The 22,982-nt window shown below is 37.5% G+C and overlaps 1 protein-coding gene and 1 non-coding gene across 2 annotated transcripts in view; one reads left to right on the forward strand and one right to left on the reverse strand.

Moving 5' to 3' along the window:
• LOC5577449 (TATA-binding protein-associated factor 172) overlaps positions 1 to 22,982 on the reverse strand; it is a 93,277-nt gene that overhangs the window by 60,344 nt on the left and 9,951 nt on the right. The window lies entirely within an intron of this gene.
• Positions 17,903 to 17,975, forward strand: Trnaf-aaa. Its single transcript has one exon. It is a non-coding gene; the product is annotated as a tRNA-Phe (tRNA).

Below are 22,982 nucleotides of genomic sequence, written 5' to 3' on the forward strand. Positions count from 1 at the left end.
TTTTACTAGTTTCATACCTGTGTTCGACACCCATTAAAATCTGTTGCGTGGCCCATTATGTTTCTAATCTCAAATAACACAACAACTCGTAAAAATTGTTGAATTCAAACATCATCGGCAGATAGGCCCTTCTATGAATCTTCAAACCAGTTAGGCCCTTTCAGTTAGGCCCTTTTATTGAACATGGTTTCAGTTAGGCCCTTTTATAATTTGCTAATTTTATTGATTTTTGAATTGGTTTGCACAAATCTTGAACAAAATTTAGCGATTATGTGAAAAAACACTATATAATAGCTAAATATTGGAAATTTTCGGTTGAAGATTCAGTACCATATTGATTATTCCTATTTCAAACCCATTCGCTTTTTACTAGCTTCATACTTGGGGAAGATCCAAAAATGACGTCCATCGTTTTTCGGGATTTCTAGAACCTTTCTACCCCCTCTGTCACGCTTTTTCCAATACCCAATCCATGCACTATCACATTTTCGTACATCCCCCCATTGGAGGAGGCCCCAATTGATGGATTTTTTTTTGGGATAATCCCTTGTGTTCGACACTTATAATGGTCTATTACGTGCCTCACAACGATTTGAATTTCAAATAGCACAACAACTTGTAAAAATAGTTCAATTCAAACATCATCCGCAGATAGGCCCTTTTACGAATTTTCAAACCAGTTAGGCCCTTTTTGAATTTGCTAATTTTATTGATTATTGAAGTGATTTGCATAATTCTTCAACAACATTTAATGATTATGTGAGAAAACAACACAATATCATACAAGCTAAATATTGGAAACTATTCTATACAAAATCAGCAACATATTGATTATTGATATTTCAAACCCATTCACTTTTTTTACTAGTTTTATACTTGTGTTAGACACTCATTATGGTTTATTACGTGGCCCAGAACGTTAGTAATCTCAAATAGCAAAACGACTCGTGAAAATGGTTGCATTCAAATATCATCAGCAGTTAGGCCCCTTAATGAATCTTCAAACCAGTTAGGCCTTTTCAGTTAGGCCCTTGGATTGGACATGGTTTCAGTTAGGCCCCTCCAGTTAGGCCCTTTTATTAAACAGAGTTCCAGTTAGGCCCTTTTGGAATTTGTTGATTTTATTGCTTATTGTGATTTTCATAGTTCTTAAATAAAATAAAGCGAGAGAAAAACAATGTAATAGCTAAATGTTGGATATTCTCGATTGAAGGTTCAGTACCTTATTGATTATATCTATTTCAAACCCATTCACTTTTTTACTTGTTTTATACTTGAGGGCCTTCCTCAGCCGAGCAGTTTAAGTCCGCGGCTACAAAGCAAAGCCATTCTAAAGGTATCTGAGTGGGAATGGAATTCAGATACCTTCAGAATGGCTCGGTCCAGGTTTTTTCGTAATGGAAAATTCCTTTACTTTCCTGAATATAGAGTACCTTCGTACTTGTCACACGATATACGAATACGAAAATGGCAACTTGTCAAAGAAAGCTCTCAGTTTATAACGAATTTGTTTTTGTGAAAATCGCGACTTTTGGAACTCGATCCACAATTAGAGGTAACATATAAAAAATTACCAAATAAAAATTATTCAATTTTTTTAATGTAATTGATTTTTTTTTTTCAGGATAAAAAATCAGTTTTTCAACTAACTTCGCATTAAGATTATGATAAAACTAGTAAAAATGAGAATGGGCTTGAAATAGGAATCAATATAGTACTGAATCTTCAATAAAGAATTTTTATTAATCAATGTTGATTTTCTCACATACCTAATCGATTGATTTTGTTCTAAAACTTTGAAAATCACTTCAATAATCAATAAAATTAACAAATTCCAAAAGGGCCTAACTGGAACTAAGTTTAATAAAAGGGCCTAACTGGAGGGGCCTAACTGAAACCATGTTCAAGCAAAGGGCCTAACTGAAAGGGCCTAACTGGTTTGCAGTCTCGTAAAAGGGCCTATCTGCCGATGATGTTTGAATTCAACCATTTTCACGAGTTGTTTTGTTATTTAAGATTTAAATCGTTATGGGTCACCTAGTAGACTGTCGAACACAAGTATAAAACTAGTAAATAGGAGAAAGGGTTTGAAATATGAATAATCAATATAGTACTGAATCTTCAATAAATTTTCCTTGTCTGTTTTCAATATTCAATGTTGATTTTCTCACATAATCGATTGTTTTTGTTCTAAAACTTTGAAAATCTATTCAATATTCAATAAAATTAACAAATTCCAAGAGGGCCTAACTGGAACTATGTTAAATAAAAGGGCCTAACTGGAGGGGCCTAATTGAAACCATGTTCAATTAAAGGGCCTAATTGAAAGGGCCTAACTGGTTTGAAGACTCGTAAAAGGGCCTATCTGCCGATGATGTTTGAATTCAACATTTTTTACTAGTTTCTATGTTATGTTAGATTTAAAACGTTACGTAGCCCAGTAATAGACTATGAGTGTCGAACAAAAGTTTAAAACTATTAGATAGCAATGAGTTTAAAATAGTAACAATCAATATGTTACAGAATCTTCAATCGAGAATTTCTCAATTTTTACGTTATGCTGATAGACCCTTTTCAAATATTTCACTAGGTTCCATTATTCGAGAGATACACTATACAATGGCTAAATATTGAAAAATATGGAGGAAAATTAAAAACGCATGGAAGGGCCAATCTGATTTTGATGGAAATTTTCAGTTAGGCCCTTTTATGACTAGTTAGGCCCTCTTAGTTTTATCATTTTCAGATAGGCCCTTTTAAATTTGAATAAAATTACCATTAATAATGCATTTTTCATGCCCGTAAGAGTATGTAGGAGTAATTCACGTAAAAAATTATACGAATAATGAATAATCAAGTTTGTTTACATTTTGCAGTTAGGCCCTTTTCAAATGTTACGCTAGATTTGCTCTCCAGATGCGTTAGTGTGGAGCATTTTCACCAGCTGTCAGTCGTTCCAACTAACGAACGCGAGCCAAAATTGAACGGAGCCCGAGCCAAATTTGCACTTGAACGTAGTAGTCAATGAACTTACGAGCAAGAGCTTGACGTTGCTCAAGAACGGCCCGTTCAGTTCACAATAATGATTGGAGGTCCCACTTGAAGAATGAATGTATTAATCGTCGAAATTTATCATGAATATAGAAATCATACAGCCCTCGATATTATGCATGTCAAAAACATAACATTGACCTAGAACAGTGAATAAATTGTCACCCAACACGCAGCAACAAAGACATTGTCACCTCCTATTCCTGTTGCAACAATTTTATTCCGCAACATGAGTTTGTCATCACCTGAACAGAATATGACAAAGATCGATCACCACGTGCGCGGCGATTTTCTGGGCTTCGCATTGCAACTTTCTCCGTGTTGGTAAACATTGACACATTATCAAACAGCATCCATAAAACAAATTTGGTTTTGTGTTTAAAATTACTGATTATTCGCGAATTGAAAAGGTTGCAACAATATTGCGCTCTGTGATTGTCATGACAATTCTGCTTTTAATTGTGTCCTTATCCGCAACAGTTGTGACAAACGGTTGTGAGCAAGCTTGCTTTGTTGTTTGTTTTTCGTCTATTTTGATGATAATTTGATTCACTGACCTAGAATTTGTCGTAAATCAGTCATAACTGATCGGGTTCATTTTTCGGCTCGCACGGGTTCGTATTTTTGAACTGCTCAATGTTCAAGCCTACTTGATCGCTGCGTTCAACAAAATGAACTAGAACGCGAACTGAACGCGTTCAAATGCATCACTGTCACTGGATATATGCAGTAAAACATAGTAGCCATGATTTGTGCGTACTATCTTTCGCGCCAGGTGCAGCAATGTTGCCTGTTCAGAAGTTAAATGAGCAGTGCTGAAGAATTACCGACTGGATATAAATCAATAATCAATTACTGAGGCGTCCGATTTGAAAACGGTCTTGGGCAAAGTTGTAGCTGATGAATATATCTCACAGTATCACCTTAGCTCAAATCCCCAAGAGCACATGGGCAAACGCTATGACCGACTGAATGAATTGGTTGCTTTTCTCATAGTAATTCCTAGAGATGGTCGGGTTTCACATTTTTCAAACCCGAACCCGACCCGTACCCGACTTATTTTATTTCTTAAAACCCGGACCCGACCCGAACCCGAGACTGTAATTGAAAATCAAACCCGGACCCGACCCGAACCCGAAAAATTTTCGCTGTTCCAACCCGAACCCGACCCGAAACCCGAAAAAGTTTACTAAGAAAAGCCCGAGTAGAACCCGAGTTTGAAAAGATTATAAATTCATCGTTTCTGATGCATAGGGAAGCTTTTAGGTTGTTACTCTGTTCATCATTCTCACCAAACCCGATCCAAACCCGACTAAACCCGACTTTTTTCAAGCCCGAACCCGACCCGTACCCGATAATTTTGTAGCCTTCAAACCCGACCCGAACCCGAACCCGAAAAATTTTAAATTTTCAAACCCGAACCCGACCCGAACCCGTCGGGTTCGGGTTCGGGTCGGGTTTCGGGTTTGAAAACCCGAGACCCGACCATCTCTAGTAATTCCCATATAAACTTTAAAGGGCCCCCCAAGGGGGCGAAAAATCCCGAAAGGGGGCGAAAAAGCTAACATGGGAGCATTTGAAAATAAATACTCATAACCTTTGGAGGACAAACATCTGAAGGTTAATCAATTCCAAACTTAAATATTTCCAGGAATATTTTACCTTACATCGTTATATCTCTAATTATGGTCATTTAAAAACTATTATAGACAACATTACATGATTGTCAAACACAAAATATGTGTTTTATTCATTGAGCTTTTTAAATATCATGTGAGTTTTAAGAATGGTCAGCATTTGAGATTTTCACGAGATTTTGTAGATGCCCAATATATATATAAGGGTCTTTAAAAAAAATGGAAAATTTATCCTACAAAAATCGCATTCCAGCGATGCCAAAGACAAAAAAAACTCTATTTATAAATAGATTTGAAAAAAAAATAGAGATGCGTTGGATTTATACCTCCAGAACGTCTTAAAAATTCGAGTTTTTCTTGGTGTTAGAAAAACACCGTTTTGATAAATGAGTTAAAAAACATTCTGGATTGTCATATAATTTTCAGGGTTTTTGGATTGGATAAAGAAAAGCGTTAGAAACGTCAGGCATTCATTACTCACAATTTCGGAAAATTATTCCAGTAATTTAGAAACAGCAGATAAATCATAATTCACGGGCCGAGATCTTTCAAAAACGAACAATTGCGAACAGAATCATTGCAGTTCACCCAAATATGACATATTCATGTAAAAATAAATGCGTTTGCTTCGAAAACATTGCATTTGGTTCAGTTTTCGAGAACTTCGCCCCCAACTACGTCACAAGGCGTCTATGAATACATAACATTTGTTAAGTTGAAACTGGACCAAACTTTTACCGATTAAATCAGTAGCCTGTAATGTAGGCAAGATATTTTTAAAATCGATATTATAATTTACAGCCCAGATTACCGATATTTAAGAAAATATTTTTAAGTGTACATAATAATTATTGTATTATGATTCTTTGGATATGCGAGTCGAAGACATTTTTTGTCCTTATTAAAATATTTGAATCACATATCAGGGGGGCGATTCAAGATTAATGTTGGCCTCAAGGGGGCGAAAGTAGAAAAAGTTTGGGAAGCACTGATTTAGTGCAATAGAGGAGGCCAGGATGCTTATTTGTTATATATTTTAGCATTGTAGGAGCACATGCGGTAAACTTAACATCGAATATAAACAGATTGAAAACAAAAAGATATCATGAAACAATTTCAAATTTTTGATAAAGTCTCTAATTTATGAACTAGCAACACGGCCAAGCTAGCAACAAAATGCCCTGTTGCAATTCAATTCAACGATGGCCTTTGCCAAAACAACCAATGAGAAGTGGTCTTTTTTGACAGGCAATTGGTTTCGTTTTTGTACTTTGACCTGACAAGCCTTGTCTTAGATTTTTCCCTGAGACGAGGCTCGTGAAGACGGTCTTCTCATTCTGTGATTGCTGAGTTTTTTCTTATTCCACTCTGTGTTTACAGCAATCATGCGCGAGCCATTAAAACTCTCACATGAACATCTCAGTAAAAAAAATGCGTTTGCATCACTTCTTTTCAATGAAATTTCATGGTAGTAAACGTACCTAGCAGACATTAGAAATAATTAGTCAAATGTTTCGAGTTATCAGCATCTTTGGAAAAACTGCTCCGCTGACTGAGGATTTCGATTTTGAATAGGGTAGGTGTACCAATTATGGATGCAATATGTCAACAGGATGGATAAAAAACAAGTTTTAACTGCGTTTCGAAAACATAAGCATTACTTGTTGGTGTTAATTACTTGCTTGAAGCCTTGCGAGACAGTTGAAATAAACAGTTTTAGTACTAAATTGACTTTAAACTTCTAAAAATTTGTTTTAAAAGTGTTGTCTTTGTACCAATTATGGCAATAGCGTTCCTAGCATTCGATATAAAAGTGTACCAATTATGGACTATCGAATATTTGCACGAAATGAACTCAAATGCCATCCAGAGCGAATGATAATGCAACGCTAATATGTAATGAAGTGATAGCTCATATTTTTTTTCCAAAAAAATTGTGTTAAATAGATGTTAAATCAATTTATTGCAATGGGCTCATGGGAACAAATTAATTTTCGAAAAGGAGTCTAAATGTAGTGAAAATGCAAATAATGATACAAAACAGCATTAATGAACTCACATTACCTTCCCAGTGCAAAGTTTTGACGAAAAAAGAGGGAAAATTCAAAAATCGAGTGTCGCTGAAAATCCCTCTCTACAATGAAATTAGTATCTTCCGCTTGCGAACGTTTTCGAACGTGTGAATGAAAATTCTTAGTAATTGTGTACAAAACATGAAGATAATGCCTTACCGAACCGTCCCGTCGTGGAAGCCACCCGTAAAATAGCTTTACTTCTTTTATTTCTGCTATTGCCATAATTGGTACTTCTACCCTACAACACTTTTCACATTTCCCGCACAATTTATGATCTCGCCCTAAAAGCCATTGGTAACCATGTGTGTAGCTCGTTGTTTCTAAGCATTTGAATCGAGTTACACGTTATTTAACAACGCTATAAGGAAGAAAGGATCACCTCTACCTGCCAGTGGTGTTGATTTGGATGCTAATTTATTCATTTGCTCAGAAACAACGCGCTACACATGTGGTTACCAATGGCTTTTAGGGCGTTAACCCAGATTAAGGTGAAGCGGCGTGTAAGTCAAAGAATCATTAGAATCATCATTGATGTAATAGTAGTAGTGTCGCCTTTCCATGTATATTTTCAAAACAAACAAACAAAAAATATAACATTTGTGTTAAGCATATTTTTATGTAAACACATGGGAAATTGAGTAGATTGACGAGTATTGGAAATCAAAATCAACTCTTCAATCGTACATATCAAAAGAAAACATTACAATTTAATGAAGGGCAACGAAATTTCTCAGTTTTAAATTGGATTTATCTCATATTTTTGTTATGCATCGGTACGGTTTATGTTTGCAAGGGATGACGGTGTTGCCAGGTGATTGGTGACAGATTTTTCTAGCAATTTTTATATGCTTGTTTTCGGAACATTTGCTGCATATCATAAAAACTTATCATTTTGCAAATAGTTTTCCATCACAAGATCACTGATTTAATAAAATTTTAGTGATTTTTGTGATCAATTCACATTAAATGCTATGATTTTACAGATAGCAACTCTGACATCACTGCGCTCAACGATCACGATGATTGTGCACACACGATAGACGCGTTCCGACGCATCCCGAAGCATCGCACTGTGGAGCTTTTCAATTATTTTGGGTGGTCCAAATTGATAAACTATTGGTATGATTTTATGCTTCGTAGAGATGGTTTTTGTAATTTGAGAGAATCGAAAAACAAACAACGTATGAATTTCAAGTTTCTATGCTTTGCCCAACCTATCCGCACTGAAAATTAATACAACAGAAAAAAAGTTGGATATTTTAGACTATAAACACAGGCATGTCTCAGTGTGCGGTGGCGGCGTCGATTCGCAGCAAGTGAAAACCACCGCCATAATAGTTTTGAGTGTTGCGGTTGATAAAACTTTATAAATATTTGATTCCCGTTTGAAATGTGTTCCTTTAAGGGAAGTAAATGAAAAATTTGTTTAGTGGAAGTGTAGTGAACGCAATATGAAATCCAAAACACAAATGTTTGCTGCAGAATTACAATGGAAAAGGTAAGCACCTTCTATTTACAAGTGTAGTTGTGTGAGGCAATGAAATGCGGCATAAAATCGGAGATATTTTTGAGAATATAAATCTCATGTATATTGTCGCTAAATTGATAATGCTGTACCTGAAAGTGTTGATTAAATATTGAAATACCACCTGAAGCATTTTTCTTCGCATAAATTATCCATTAAATCAGGTGATAAGCAGTTATATTTCATCGATGTTGCAAATACCAATACTATCATAGCAATATGTTAATGATTTTGGAAGAAGCCATTTTGTGATGACGCACCAAAAGGCCTTAAGCGAGATTTCAAGCCATAAAAATGACGGGCTGCATTTGACAAAACAATGAAAAATTAACTCCTTACTTTACAACGGCTTAGAGCTCTGGGCCCACTCCACACTGCCGCCGTCGTAATTCAACATTACACACTAACCCCACCAAAGCCATGTTTACAACATATGCCGCTTAGAGCACATACACAGCGGTACCAGTTCTTTATCGTCGTCGACTGCAGAATGAGGAAGAACCAAATCAAACACACACCATGTGTGTGGAGTTCTTTTTTATTTGCCCTAGCGCCGAGCACACACAACTGCACTCAATCAGACTAGAATGTTCATTCAGTAAACAGTACGCCACACCGTAGTTCTACTGAACTGACTGCTGTAGATGAACAGCCGAGTCGCAGTTATGACGAAAAGATTTGTTCAATAAAGTCTTTTAGTGGAAACTCGGATTAGATTTATCATGTGCCACTTGAGGTTGGATCGACTCTACGGCGACGACGCCATTGACTCTTCAGTACTATGACTAGGAGTTCTTCATTGTCGAAAACAAATATGAGCGAGAACCACACCTCACACATGTTACGAAGACGCAATGGCGATGTCGAGGAGGAGAGCCTCCAAGCTGGCAGGGAGTAAGTACTAAGTAGGTACACATGTCTTTGAATTAGGGGGACATTTTAAATAGCGCACATTGCTCAAACAGCACTACGCGTATATTGGATGGAACGACGAAGGCGACATTCATGATTACGATATTGCCAGACCGGACTGTGCACAGTCGAGCAAAGGGCTTGCCCATACATCCATATAACAAACCAACTGTCCATAGTCCACATTCTTGCTGTTGTCAGGACTGGTAGAGACTAAGTTTCCAAAAATTCAAAAAAGTAGAGAACTTATTATTGCAATAATAGAACCCAAACAAATTGCAAATGAAACGAAAAGAGACCATGAAGTACTTCTAAGTTTCCATATATAAGGATTTCTCAGCGAAACTGACCATACATCTCCTAGTAGTTACTTTAAAGCATTTCTTGGGGATTTTTCGTGACATTACTCCACAATTTCTTTTCGTTCAACAGGAAGATTTGAGTTTGGAGGGAGGAATTCCTGATGAAAGGAATAGTCACGTAGGATTTTTGGAGCTTCAGAATTCACTACAGAAAAAAAATGAAAAAGTGACTTTAGAGGACATTTTACTTAAAAAAGAGACCATTTATGAAAAATACAAATTTTTTGAAGACTTACATTAAGATAGTGACCCAGTCTTCAAAAAAAAAGACCCGCTACCAGCCATGTGTTATGGAAAAGTTCTTTCTCCGATCGTGAAGCGGAACCATGGGGCTTGGGCAGACGGTCGGTAGGTCTCGCGACGAATCAAATTGTGATGCATTAGCATTGTTCTGAACAATTTCGAAATTGTTACAGTACCACTAACTCTGGCGGCGCTTGGTACCAACTACGCCGTGTAGAGAAACAGCGGAATCGATTTCTGTGGTGCATTCGTCCGGCGATGAATAATGTCAATACCCTCTCACAGGATGGGCTACATATTCTTGTTTTGCGACATTCGACACGATGGCAACATTAACATTTTTATTATTATGATGTGTTCAGAGCCTAGCAATTGACTGACTGATGACGGGCGTATCAACTGGCGGTATGTGATGATTATGGCCCTGCTGGGGAATGAGGGAGAAGTGCCACCCTCCGACCCTCTCTTTCTGTTTGTGGACGGGGCTTATCATGCGGTGTAATCGCAACGAAATCGCAATGGAACGTGTTCAAATTTTGTGAGAAGAAGAAACGACTTAAGCGTCCGAGCTTTATATACTTAATTTTTTATTCTTTTTGTTTTCAATTCGACTTAATGCAAATTTGATATCCAGTTTTCTTCTCATTTCTTCTAGTTTTTTTTATCTTTTTCTTCTTCCTATATAGAGCATAACCCGCTTTTCTGCATAGTGTTCTTTGACCACTCTCACGATTATAAACAGAAAGCTTCCTTTGCCAAATGATCATTTTTCCTTTGTATATCGTTGTGGAAAAGCACGAAGATACTCTATGTCCTGGGTAGTCGAAGTTAGTGAACATCTCCATCAAAAAACTTCATTAATCTACTATAGGACAAGCTGGAATTATTTTACATTAGCAAACACATACGCAAAGACTCATATTTGCCGAGAGATAAGTCGAATGATGATCATTATAGCTTCAGCCTGCTTGGGAATATTTGTTGTTGCGCTGAAATGATAACCTATCGGTATAATTTAGTAAGATAAGAATACTAGATAAGAACGATTGCAAGATTGGGATGGGATGAATGTCAAAAATACCACACTTTAGTACCGTATATCTATGACGTAGAAATTTTTAGAAGTTTCTGGCATAAGAGATAAACAACGACAAAGCGCTCTCAATCTTTCCTACGGAAGACGACTGTTATTTTATTTCAGCCTCATTTATGGAAATTAATACCACTGCGATTTGGTACAAACTATCTATATTAGATGCTAACAGATCATCCACAAGCGAATCATCGTTCAACGGAACTGCAAATAGGAACACCATTGAATAATTTCAACACGAAATTCAATTCTAGACATCAGTGTTTCTGTAGCAGAAAATTTCGAAGGAAGTCTAAAAAAATCAGAAAGTCGACACTTAAGGCACGTTCCTCGCCAATTGGAAAATTTATGCCAAATAACAATAGATAATGGATCATTGAATGTAGTTTTTGCAAGTGCTCACCGCATCAAAACAAAGGCGCCACTGTATATGGGATTTAACATTGTGACAGCATTGCTGTTCTGTCAAACACACAAGGCTACGGTGGCGCTATCTATGCTTTCCATAGCGGCCGTTTTGGTTATTTTAATGATCCATTGCTGTAACATAACCTGGTACACGAAAATTTCAGAGAACCATGAAAAAAATACATGGGTACAATTTACTTAACGCATATTCGCCCAGCGTTCTAAAAATAGTACTTGAAGTGGAACAATCTTAGATTGAGAGGTTTGGGAGAAAGCTGTCTCCTGCAAAGTTGGTCACAGGATTGCTGACTTCCACTTGGTAAACCAAGTAACATTAGTAACTGAATAACAGCTTATTCAGCTAAAATGTTGTTTATACAGCCTATTTTCAGCTGAATAAGCTGTTATTCAGCTGCCAATGTTACTTGGGAAATGCTTTATTACAGAATTGGTTGGTATCTTCAACAAAGTTTATCAGCTAAATGAGTCCTATTCGCCTAAAAACTTCTTAGGTCAGAAATCACTCCCAACATAGCGCTAGTGGGCAAACATTTCTTTCGATCATATATCAATCCTATGATAATATGCACATTTGGAGTCTTCGACAAAGTGGAACAACTAAATGAGACTAATTCGCATGGAAACTTATTTGTTCGGAGATCACCAAAATGACACACTTTATTCGCTCGTATCTAGTCAAAATCGAAAGTTGGCGCCTTTATTGAAATAAATATGGTGTCTTTGACACAAGTTAATAAACTAAATTAGACATTTTCATATCTGACGGTTGAGGATTATTTAGAGTTTGAAATTCTCGAGTTTTCATGCCATAGAGTATCTTCGTGCTTCTCATACGATATGCATTATGCAAAAATGATCAATTGAGAGCTAGCTTTCTCTCAGTTAATGCTCTAGCAAAAATCGATAATTTCTCGCGTTTAGTATCATAAGGGCGTATCTGCAGTGATCGATTTCTCTTCGTCGATTTTCTCTTCTGCAAATTAGTCGGCCGGGTCAATGTTTTCGACTGCTATTTATGTTTTAGTAGAAAATAGTAATTGTCCTCCGTCATGCAGCATCGTAAAATGTTCCGAAAAGCGTTTAAGTTTCGTATACTAAGCCAAAGAGAAAATCGACGAAGAGAAATCGATCACTGCAGATACGCCTGTATGATACTCAACGCGAAATTTGTCAAAACTGAAAAAGCAGCTTTCTTCCGATTGGTCAACAAGTCTCGAAACGTTCTTTTATCATAATAGACTGAATCAACAAAAGGACATGTTTATTTATCACGGTTTTTTGTCCGTTTGAAAGAAAACTGCTTTTAAAATTTTGGCAAATAATCAATTATAAATAGAACCTTGATAGCTGTGGAAGTGCTCAAGATAATATAAGACTGAGAATCAGTTTTTGTTCCAGTGAGGATGTATCGTCACTGTGTATATTTGATGAATATTCAATTAATTTGATCCAGTTAAAGAACCACAAATTTGCAAAGCCTCAAACTGCATTATGATTTTAATATGTTTAACAGCAATGCTCCAAGAAGAGCCTAATTAAAAAAGAACAGCCTATTTTTAAAACAAGGGAAAATTGCATATGAGTATATGAACCACGAAATTAAAAAAAAAACAGTTTTTCATCAAGTCCTCAATACGCTATAGCAAACCTTCTTGTCCACATTTTTACAGAAACATCAATGAATGACCACCATGATTTTGTCGCTGTAAGTACTGTCTTTAGGGAGCATCTAGAAGATCGAGTGTAAGCTTTTGCAGGTATCGACACAAGGATGGAATCACGACGGCCTTTCATCCTAATCATTGTGCAAATAATTGCTTTGATATGTGAATTTTTTTTGCTGAATTCTGAAAACAGCTAAAACAAAAAAATACCGTTTTGATTCATATTACGGACACTTAAGGCCTCAGTGAAGTATGACCCAGCTTGGACCATACAAAATTAATCATTCTGTATGATTTTTTAGCGTTATCGAGCGTCGGAAGCCCTTAACTTTCGAATGGTGGGTAAAGAATACGCGTCCGCAACTTGAATAATTTTAAATAAATCAAAACGTGTGGCCTTTTCATGATTCTTATTCCGGACGCTCCCTCACTTTTGCCTCATATTCCGGACGCTTTGATTCGAATTACGGACAGCTCATGATAATCATTAATGGAACAGTTAAATCATCAATTGAAATCGTTCTTCACTTAAGAGGCGTCTAAGGTAGTTGGGCATTATAAATTAGCAATGATATTTATGGAAAAAACTTAATAAACCAGCCTCGAAAATGAGAACTTTTGGACGGCGAAAATTGAAACATTTCGTGTGAAATGTTTCCCATACAAACGAGAGTGTCCGGAATTTGAAGCTTTCCGTAATATGAATCAAAACGGTAATTCTGTGGGATTGAGAAACTGTAATAGAAGTCCTACAAGAGACCTTAATTTTACAACTTAAACCTATCAAGAAAAAACTCTATGTATAAAAGAAATAAAATACTTTGATCAAAATTGTAACATTTAAAGCGTTACTGAAGAAGTAAGAGTAACTTACATCGTCATTCAATAACCCTTAAAACCGTATAACTTATCCAGATTGTTTTGTTTTCATTAGAATTAACAGATTCACTTGGAAATATTAGTGGCAAGCTCTTCCAGCAATAACTCAAAAGAACAGCCTATTTTTTAAAGAAGGGAATATTTCTATAATGAAGCATTTTATCTATGATGTCAAAAATCATTCTAACAGAATAAATTGATCCGCCCATATTCAAAAGAAAGAAATATCTCAGATAAAAATGATATGAAGATAACATTCACCAACAAAAGATTTAGAATTCACAGTCAATACAAGGTTCCCCGGGGCAAGTGAGAATCCGAGGTATGTGGAACCTTTCGACATAGCTCATTTAGGAAAAGTTTTTCAAGGGGGTATTCTTCTAGAAAGCGGAAGATACTATGAGACGGAAAGTGTTTAGCACACAGAATATTGTTCTTTTTACTTACATGATGAATTGTGAATTGTGGTCGTCTTGTATTGGCTCGCAAAAAATTGTGTTATTTATCGAATTACTATCAGTAAGCTACAGTTTTGAGTATTATTACAAGCTCCCTACGATAAACAGGTATTATGTTTTAATTTTATATGAAAATTTATGTGGTCTAACTTACTTGGGTCAGTAATTCGGAAAGCCCAAGCAAGCCCAAGGGGCCCAGATAGCCGTAGCGGTAAACGCGCAGCTATTCAGCAAGACCAAGCCCAGGGTCGTGAGTTCGAATCCCACCGGTCGAGGATCTTTTCGGGTTGGAAATTTTCTCGACTTCTCTGGGCATAGAGTATCTTCGTACCTGCCACACGATATACACATGCAAAAATGGTCATTGGCAAAGTAGGCTCTCAGTTAACAACTGTGGAAGTGCTCATAAGAACACTAAGCTGAGTAGCAGGCTCTGTCCCAGTAGGGACGTAACGCCAGAAAGAAGAAGAAGAAGCAAGCCGGTTTGTTTCAGGGATGCCGATAAGATTCACGGTTCGCGTTGTGCGAGTGCTAAAAGATGTTCGTGTTCAGTCGAAGATGGATTACCAACTGGTGAGCTCGTTCCATGTTTATGATAACAATTTTTTTTATGACAGCGTTACATTTATGTAATTTTCAAACAAGCTATGTATGGTTCGTCAAAACAAAAACTGTAAAATGGGATTGTGCTCAAACTGCAACTGGACTGCCCGACAGTAAGAATTATAAACATCTTTTGATTTTTTCAACATTATGGATGTTGAGGTATTAATAAAAAAAAAACAAAAACTATTCATCTCGGGGCAAAAATAAAAACAAGTTTTAAGTAAGAGTCGTATTTTTTCTCCTTATACATGGATCGCATCACCGACCAAAGGTGACTCCCAGATCTTTTCCTACCTCGATAACTAACACCCTCCCCGTGGCAATTGAGGAGATTCAGAGGTATTTTCGGGTCTCTAGAAGCATCAATCAGTACACCCTATAATTCCTTTCTCATCCCAACTGACTGTAAGGACTTGGCTGGCGCCGTTATTGAACTATAATATGAGATATGCCAAAATGTGCCCTTCGAGAATAAGCGGAAATTCCCATCCTTTATTCTTATCAGTTCCGATAAATCACAGAGTAGCAATCATTGACATGTACAGTCAGTCTATGTCTATGCCATTCTAGGCAAAAAATAAATGGTGATGATTTTAAAGGTGAGAATAACTATTTTCATGTTTTATAAGTAGAAGACACACGCTCAAAAAAGAGTTCTGAAGAGTGTTCACATGAACGTTTTCGAAACTAGGCAACGCGTTCATATAAACATGATCTAGTTCACGGTATGGACCGATGCAAGAGTTCACTAATTTGACGTTTGAGCGGTGCCGAATTCATTGGTTTCCATGGTGACATAAATAACACGGCACCGCTAAAACGTCAAATAATGAACTCGTGCATTGGTCCATAGACCAATGCACGAATTCACTAATTTGACGTTTGAGCGGTGCCGAATTCACTCGTTGCTATGGCCACGTAAATATCACGGCACCGCTCAAACGTCAAATAGTGAATTCGTGCATCGATCCATACTTTAGCTTGTTGACGAGTTCATGACTGCTGTGGACCGATTCACGAGTTCACTAATTTGACGTTTGAGCGGTGCCGAATTCACTGGTTTCCATGGTCACATAAATAAAACCACACCGCTTAAACGTCAAATAGTGAAACCGTGCATTGGTCCGTTCACGGATACGAGAACGGATTTTTTTCTGTGCATGTAATGTGAAATAATTTGAGATTTATCTGAAAAATGTCTATTTACAATACAATACTAAACGGTGACTGTCTCTATTTATAGAAGAATGCTAAGAATCTTGATAATATTCATCATTTGAGGCGCTGACAGACAGCTGTACAACACCAACAATTAAAATTGTAAGCACAATAGGTAATAGCTTTTTTTGGTTCGAAACAGAAACCACTGCGACTGATATTTGATCTATAGTAGTATATTCCGTGCCCTATGTTCAGTGATAAAGTAATGCCTCAAGATCATTCTCGACTAATTGGGAAAACCGAGACTTGTAACTTTTAACAAGGTTTAAAATGTAACAAGGACTAACAAGTGTTCCTACGATCCTATTCCCTTCATTTGAAGCAGTCAGGACTAGGGTTCATTGGTAGATCTTTACCCCATAACGCACCACAAAAGGTGATCTACCTGCGTTATGGGTCTAGGAATTAGCTTTCTCTATAGTTTAAGTTTGTTCTTACACAAGGAAAGGTTATCATCTTAAGGGTGTCTTGATTTAAGTAAATTTCCAAATTTATTATTATGAAATAAGGTCTAAAGAAAGTTTCCACACCACATCTATTCTGAAAACACTGATTTTTGCACTGTATGCACAAATCACAAAAAAAATATAGAAAATTTATGACGAATTAATTTGTTGGATCTTACTAAGTTGTCCAAAAGCAAATTTCTAAAAATATTCATGGCTGGTGCTTGGTGGCAATCTAAAGCTACTTACACTTCCGTGCAAAAGTTTGGGTTCATCTTCTTCTTCATGGCATTAACGTCCTCACTGGGACAGAGCCTCAGCTTAGTGTTCTTATGAGCACTGCCACAGTTATTAACTGAGAGCTTTTTTTGCCAAAGTTGCCATTTTCGCATTCGTATATCGTGTGGCAGGTACGATTATACTCTATGCCCAGGGAAGTCAAGGAAATTTCCTTTACGAAAAGATCCTGGTCCAACCGGGAATCGAACCCAGACACCTTCAGCATGGCTTTGTAGCCGCGGACTCTAACCACTCGGCTAAGGAAGTTTGGGTTCACTCCCTGAAACATATACAAAAGTGGTTTGTTAATATCTCTGTGATTACACATCCAATTGAAACTCTCTATGACGCATCCAAAAGGCAATGAGTTATTCTTACTTCATAGTTATTTCGACAAAAACATATTTTGAATGTTGTTTACTAATACTACCTACGAAGAAAGTTTAACTCATTGCTTTTCGAATGGGCCATAGAGAGCTTCAATTAGACGTATAATCACAGAGTTAAGAACAAAACACATTTTGTTGTTTGTTTTTGAAGGGGTTAACCCAAATTTTTGCACGTGAGTGTATGAATTGAACGTTAGATGAAATCCATGGGAAATGTCTGAATAAATCTTTCCTATCTAGCGTAAATATTTTAAGCTGATTCTCATGGATGTTTTAACTCGTGAAAGAAAAAATACTAAAACTCACATTGCTAAGCGAATGCTTAACGGAATTTAACTACTTGTTTTTAATTATGAATCGTGGTTTACGGCTAACCAGCCGAGTGGAAGTTTAACAACTACCGAAAAGCTAAACATTACATATAATTTGCAATTGGATTAGATGGACAAATTTATGTGAAGATTTGCGGAAAAGTTACACGTCTTCTCAGTGAGAATCGAACCCACGACTCCCCGATCTCTAGTTGGGGCGCGTTACCACTACAATTCTTCCGAAAGAGGTGCACTTTGCGAAAGAGGACCACGTGATTTTTTAGCTGAAATCGAATTCAGGTTAACTTCTGCGTTCATGAGTCCTCTCATGGCGTAGTGGTAACGCGCCCCAACTAAAGATCGGGGAGTCGTGGGTTCGATTCTCACTGAGAAGACGTGTAACTTTTTCGCAAATCTTCACATCAATTTGTCCATCTAATCCAATTGCAAATTATATGTAATGTTTAGCTTTTCGGTAGTTGGAATTTAACTATTTTTTTGTCAGTATACTCGTACACATATCTCAGTCAGGTCGGGTGAAAAGGGTACTGTGCTTATGTGCTCCTGTAGGTAGGCAAATTTCAAGTCACAGATAAATTCCGGTATCGGCTATAATGTGGCCACTATATCATGGAATTTTAAGCAAATCGCATCAGCGTAAACCTTTTCAGAAACGATTGAGTTGGATAACCATGTGTCCTGCATTTGATTGACCCTACTAATGACTATTTTTAGGACCTCTTTACTTTGAATGTTGAATATCAAATCTTAATGATTTATGCGAATGAAAATGTTTGGCATTGCAAATAAATAAAGATAACTTGGCATATCCCAAAAATTAGCCGTTTTTTACCCGACTTGACCCAGTGACCCACCAGAATAACTCCGGCCACAGGAATGTTCCCGAGTTCCTCTGGCCAGAAACTAGATATGTGTACCAGTATACTGACAAAAAGTTATTTGAATCCGTTAAGTATTCGCTAAAGCTGGAAGGATACGATGGGCAGGGCATGTTGCAAAAATGCCGGACAGCAACCCTGCAAAGATGGTGTTCGCTTCTGATCCGGTTGGTACAAGAAGGCGTGGGGGGCAGCGAGCTAGGTGGGCGGATCAAGTGCGTATCGATTTGGCGAGCGTGGGGCAAAACCGAGGAAAAAGAGATGCGGCCACGAACCGAGAATTGTGGCGTGAAATTGTTGATTCAGTGTTATCTGTTTAGATGTTAACTAATAAATTAAATGAAATATTCGCTAAGCGATGAGGGATTCAGCATTTTTGCTTTGACTCAGGCCTATGCGGGTTAATGAACTCCTAGAAGTATTTTTCAATAATTGCTGGTGGTTTCAATAATTTATGGATTTTCCCAAGTACGTTGCCCGCAATGAATAGTTGGAAGTTCATCATGGGACATAAATATACCACAGAAAGAAGAAAAAAGAAAAAGAATTAATATCATCACTACGTCTGATCAGCAGTTCATCAGTTCTACGGCACTTGACTTCATCGGCTTGCACCTCTATCTTCCACGAGAAGCTGGTGTGTGTTATAAATAATACTCTATCTATCCAATCGACATACCGTCCACATGATAAAAAGAACCAACCGTACCTACGTATAAATTGACGTTTACGGTGGGCTGGCTGGCTGTCGGTTGGAGGTTTTCCTCTCCCCAATAGCGATAGTCTGGTTTCCATTGAGTTTAACAAATGCGGTGCGGAAAATTTTCTGCCTCACACTACCTACGGCACACGGTCGAACAAGGCCAGGCGCATTGATGCAGGCCGGAAAAATTGGAAAAATTCTCATCAGCTTTCCCAACGTCGCCGTCTGTTTGGTCGAACCTAAAGTAGGGCTCAATTGAGGCAGCAGCATGTTGTTTAACTTCTCACTCACAGCGGAGTTCTAAATTTAACCCACTCGTCGAGAGCGTATAGTGGATCTGTGCCGTGTCGAAATCCACCACGAGAGAACTGCTAAAGGTAAATATCCCTCTCCAATCAACGGGCCGAGGCAAAGTTTTTATTTTTTCATTGTGCACTTCTATCATAATATGCCTCCCGCGGGAATTAGGCACACGAAATCATCTGGTTGGGTTGACCTTCTGTGGGTTCTGATTCTATATTTAATCGATATACTGAACATCGATTAGGAATAATTAACCTTGATGTGCACTGAATTATGCGTTCTGAACATAGAGTAGAGATGAAAATTATTTTTTACGAAAACAGTATTAAATCACTATGAAGCTCAAATTTTTTTTTTAATTTTTTAGAACAATTTCATGGACATATTATGAATACTCAATCATGGCTTTAATTTTTAATCTTGATTCTGACTACCGCAATTTGAGTTTCAAATATTTTTAGGGGATAGCCTTCAGATTTGTTGGAATGGATCAAATTTGTTACACGTAAAAATTGATGAGTGGTCGAATGTCCGTGTCGGAATCCGAACTGTTCTTTGGCAATAAATGAATTTTCGTTGATGTGGACCATCACTCTGTTCAAAACGACCTTTTCACAAAGTTTACTGATGGATGAAAGCAAGCTGATTGGACGATATCTGGAAGCTTCTGCATTTTTCCACTTGTCATGAGAGTATTTCCACTAAAAGCATTGGTTAGTTACTCTTTTGATGTCTTATTGAGAATGCTTTCGAAATCCTGAGTAGCTGATTTTCAATTGGACTAGTGAGTCCTAAATTAAAATTATGCGTGCTTTCAAACTGCATTACAAGTTTTTTTAGCTTTTTCGCAAATAGTTAGCAATAAATTGTTTTCCTCTTTCAATGCAGGAATTGACCGCGGAGTTTTTTCAAACAGGCTTACAGCCAAGGTCCAATTGAGATATGTTATTTTTAAAAGGTTTGTTTCTTAATTGAGTAATATGTATTTTTTTTTGTTAAAGTTTCAAGAGCATTGTCAATATCAAGTTTTGTTTGCAACGAAATGGTAACATCAAGATTACTATCGTTGTATGTATCATATGTATTCCAGTCGACTCGAAAATAGTTAATTGTGAAGCTGATAAGATTGAGAATCGCTTCATGGGATATTTTAAATGTAACGGGGACATGATCAGAATCAAAATCAGCGTGAGTAACCAGTTGGCTAAAAAGCTGACTAGTCGTTAAGACCAAATCAATCGTAGAAGGGTTTCTAGAAGATGAAAAACAAGTAGGGCTATCAGTGTGTTGAATTGAGAAATATCCTGATGAGCACTCATCAAATAAAATTCAGCCGTTGGAATTACTTTGTGTAGTCCATGAGCTATAAACTTTGGTTTCAAATGACGAAAAAAGTTGTGTTTTATACGCCTATGAATTATGATTGCTATTCCCTCACATTTCCCTTCCAGTCGAACATTGCGATGAACAAAAAAGTATGGATCTCTTTTGAGTTTGGATCCAGGTTTCAAATAAGTTTCAGTAATAACAGCTATATGCATTAGAGTGGTTCAAAAAATCGTTTTTGCTCCACACCGCTTATTCGGTGCTAAATCAAATTCCGAAAACTGAGACTGCACAAGCCCTTTGAAGTTTATATGGGAATTACTATGGGAAAAGCAAGCAATTCATTCAATCGGTCATAGTGTTTGCCCATGTGCTCTTGGGAGTTAGCGCTACGTTGATACTGTGAGATACATTCATCAGCTACAACTTTGCCGAAGACCGGACGTCTCACTAATTAGTTATATAAACTTTGAAGGGCTTGTGCAGTCTCAGTTTTTATCCGAATAAGCTCTAATTTTGGGAGGACACTAAGAATTTGATCTAGAATCGAAAAAGCGGTGTGGAGCAAAAACAATTTTTTGAACCACTCTAATATGCATGTTATTAACTGTTAGAAAATTAAACAGCTCGTCCTCTTTACCATTCAAAGCTCGTTCTTTAAAATATTTAAAAATTATTTGGATTTATTAGAGAAATGTAATCCAATAACAATTGTTTTAATAAATTCTACACCAACTTGGACTGCTCCAGCGATACTTGTGGTTTTGAACATTGGAGCATTGTATTAAGGACTGTTCATTTTATAAAGTGGACACTTTGTGCATGCTGTATCTTTTTAATTTATCAATGAAATTTCAATCGGCTTTCTGCACATCGTTCGACTATTGTACAATACTGTGTTGTGATAATAAAAATTCTCCAAAATAATTGATTTTCACATGAATATGGAACAACGATTAGTGATCGGTATTCACCGACCATGGAGTAGATGAAATTTGTAAATAGTGTACATATAACTAACCCTAACATTAAGTTGAAATTAATTAAGCGCATTAACACACAATTGAATTCGAACCGGTCTAATCTTCAACCATGCTCACGAGAACGAAGTGAGAGTATAATTACTCAGCAATGGTCAAGCTGACCACCTACCGCATCATCGTTATACTGATGACCAGTTAGTTGAAAATATATCTCGGTAGCAAACAGAAGTACGGTCGGTCGTCTATTGTGTCGTTTTCATTCCTCTGTTCATTGATCGCAAGTGTGGAATATAGTTCTGTGGAAAAATTGCAAACCTATTTCTATCGATCCGAAATCAGTTGTGGCCAAGGGGCAATAAAATCGTTCGATCAATTACGTGTCGGTTGGTGCTAACTCGAACGTTGTGCGTGGGCGATCTAAGCGATCGAAGAATATTTGAAGGGTTGAGTGCTTGTGACATCGTTCTGCCTTCGGTGAAGAAGGGGAAGAATCACCCCAAGGTGGCTAGTGGTGCTAATTTGTGGCTTACGTTTCCTGTGCGCCGTTCGACATTCGAACGGGAAGTAAAACCTTCGATCCCGGCAAAATACAGAGTCCCCGGCTCGTTCATTGGTCCTTCGAGCCGGATCGGAGGACAATCCAAGCCAGGAATCAGCGACGGAGGCAAGTTGGCACCATCGTGGTAAGTGGTCAAAGGCGGTGACCACACAAAAGGTAGGCCATTCAATCCTTTTTCTTTGTGGAGATAGTTTGGGCCTATTCTCTCACGGCCGTGCCAATATTTCGCGCCGATTACGGAGGCAAGGAATGGCGGCAAATTTTGCATGCTAATCTGGGGAAGATTGCACACAGCGCATATCAGTACGGTGGAAGCCGAAAAGCGACGGCATATAAGAGCATTTTTTATCATTTCGCATGATTGTGGTGGCTAATTAGGCAAATTGATTGCCGTTTTTGATGATTTGCATCTGCGCCTATCCAGTCGCAACTGAAATTAGTACACCGTGCTGGGTGGTGGAAATAAAAAGGCAGGGCTCAGTCAACAAGGCAAAGTGATAGTGGTGGCGTTTTAGCGGACACGCGTAGCGTAAAAAAGGGTACATCGCGACGGGAAGGATTAGTCAAATCGAATTATCGCACCCTTTTCGGTCGATCGCGTTCGTGTAGAGGTAGTAAGACGTGACGGG

The sequence above is a fragment of the Aedes aegypti genome, chromosome 3 (assembly GCF_002204515.2).
Source record: "Aedes aegypti strain LVP_AGWG chromosome 3, AaegL5.0 Primary Assembly, whole genome shotgun sequence".
In the NCBI taxonomy this organism is placed as follows: Eukaryota; Metazoa; Arthropoda; class Insecta; order Diptera; family Culicidae; genus Aedes; species Aedes aegypti.